The sequence below is a fragment of the Otolemur garnettii genome, unplaced genomic scaffold (assembly GCF_000181295.1).
Source record: "Otolemur garnettii isolate 467f Iridium unplaced genomic scaffold, OtoGar3 scaffold00111, whole genome shotgun sequence".
NCBI lineage: Eukaryota > Metazoa > Chordata > Mammalia > Primates > Galagidae > Otolemur > Otolemur garnettii.
Window position 1 is genome coordinate 6,886,542 of NW_003852506.1, and position 2,502 is coordinate 6,889,043.

Here is a 2,502-nt window from a genome sequence, read left to right on the forward strand (position 1 = left end):
CATACATTTCAGTTAATACAACTATAAAAACACAAACTAAAATTGTTTTTCTGATAAGACAGTAACTTTTTCTAAGTTTCACAAACTTCTAATTTTTTCTTATGAGTCTAAAACTGCTGGCATTGGCTTGGCGCTGGAAGTTGGCCTTTGAGTTTTTGGAGACATTTCCTCAGATTTACTGAGTCATATGGTGTTTATCTCTGATTATGGCTGGTGGGAATAGTAGTTCCTTAATGTTCTCTTGATTTGCATGTTATCCTTAGTTCTTAGCAACCCAAACCCAAATTAAAACCATATTATTTTAATAGGAACATTAATAATTGTTGACAATAGACGAGAAAGGAAAGCATTAAATCAGTAGTTCTTCTACTCAGCCCTTTCGTAATAAAGATGCAGTCTGTCCACGCCATGATTTAAAGGACACCAAAAGAAGGTGTAATAAGGTAAAGCAGAATTAAAATGAAGATTTAAATTATAGCCAATGGGGAGGACAGACTAAGAACTTTTTTATGAGTTTATTTTAGTATTACTGGAAGAAGTACCAATGGGTGGTAAACACACTGTTTCACAAAGGTCATCTTTTTCATGATCAAATGATTTGGTGAAAGTGAATTCAGTTTACCAAATGGCAGTAAATTTGCTTTGACTTTGATTCATTATTTCAATGCCTTTCTGGCACCCTATGGTAATTACTTTATGTGCTCTTAAAGAAAGGTATTCAGACAATGACTTCTCATAAAACATAAAATTATGTGAACAAAACTGTCTGCAGTCTTCCCAAACTCTTTATCAGTAACCAGTGTATTAGTTTGCTAAGGATTCTACTTAGCAAGGCACCAGTCTAGGGGGCCTAGATAACAGACACCTATTTTCTCACAGTTTTGGAGGACAGGAGTCAGACATCAAGGTGTCAGAGGGCTGGTTCCTGCTTTTTTTTTTGAGACAGAGTCCTTGGAGTGCCATGGTGTCACAGCTCACAGCAACCTCAAACTCTTGGGCTTAAGTGATTCTCTTGCCTGAGCCTCCCAAGTAGCTGGGACTGCAAGTGCCCACCACACCTGGCTATTTTTCTTGTTGTTGTTGTTATTATTGGTTAGCAGGCCCAGGCTGGATCTGAACCTACCAGCCCCAGGGTATGTGGCTGGTGCCTAGCCACTGAACTACGGGCGCCGAGCCAAAATTTGTAAATATATCAGGTCATATCAGATTGGAGCCCACTCTAATGACCCCATTGTATCTTGATCATCTCTGTAAGGACCTTACCTCCAAGTATGGTCACACTCTGAAGTCCTGCAGGTTAGACTTTTTAAGAGGGACATAATTCATCCTGTAACAACCAAAATACATGAAATACTCCACCAAAAAGTTAGTTTGTTATTATAAATAAACTCAAGTTCAAAAAAATTTAAGAAGTGAAGCCTAATTTTTCATGGGTACATTAAGTGTTCAAAAGTCAAATGCCAGCTTATTGTCAAAAAGTAAAAGTGCCCCAGGGCATAGGTTCATATGCCAGTGCAAGGATGAGTTATGGGAAAGTGTGTCATAGGATCAGTGACAGGTTAGATTTTTCCAATGTTATCAATTTTCATAGTAACTTTTGGGAAAGAAAAGATCAATCCAAAATATACAGTTAAATGAGTTTCACCTGTGTGTGATTCAACACTATTTTATGTGTAGACCTAGCTTTGCTTTAATAATCAATTCAAAATAAACTTCCAAGTTCAATTCTGACACGTCTTTTATTTATAGTACAGAATGATTTAAAAGGGCAAAAACAAACTACGAGCTGTGTCTCAACATATAAACCATTAATCAATAATAAAGTACACCATAATTATAAGAAAATAGGCCAGCAAATTCCTTTTGTGAGAAGTTCAAGCAAGAAAACATGTTTATTTTTGTGGATACAGGGTTACAAGTCATGAAAACCTGAACATTTTATTTTGAAAAGTGAGATGGCAGAGGGAGAGACTTGAGGAAGTTGAAATTCTTGAGTGACATTTCAAGTAAAATCAATTTAAATATGCTTGTTGCAACACTCACACCACTAAATTTAAATTTCTGTCCTAATTTTGATACTTCTTGATTTTGTCTGTCCTGTTACTCTTTTTAAGGCAGTTAAGAATTCCAAATACCAGAATATTAGACATTGGTTAGGCACCCTCATTTTGCCATTTCCAAGAAAATCTTGCTATTTTAATTTAAGACCCTTAGAAATATTATTTTGTCTGGGCATTGAATAAGGAACTGTCCCATGATGAGTTGCTGATGGAACAAGAATCAGTGGGTTCTCTGGATTAAGAAGAAACGACTTTTCCATATCTGCCTCCATATGCAATGGCTGAATGCTTTGTAATAGAGAAAAAACTCATAGCATAGTGACTAGTGGTAGCATATCCTAGCATATTCTAGAGCTTATATGTAGCACTGGGTGGCTGATTGGAAGCCCAGCAGTAAGAACTTATAGACTGTGTAAGGGGGGCAGTGAGAGATTTAGTATTA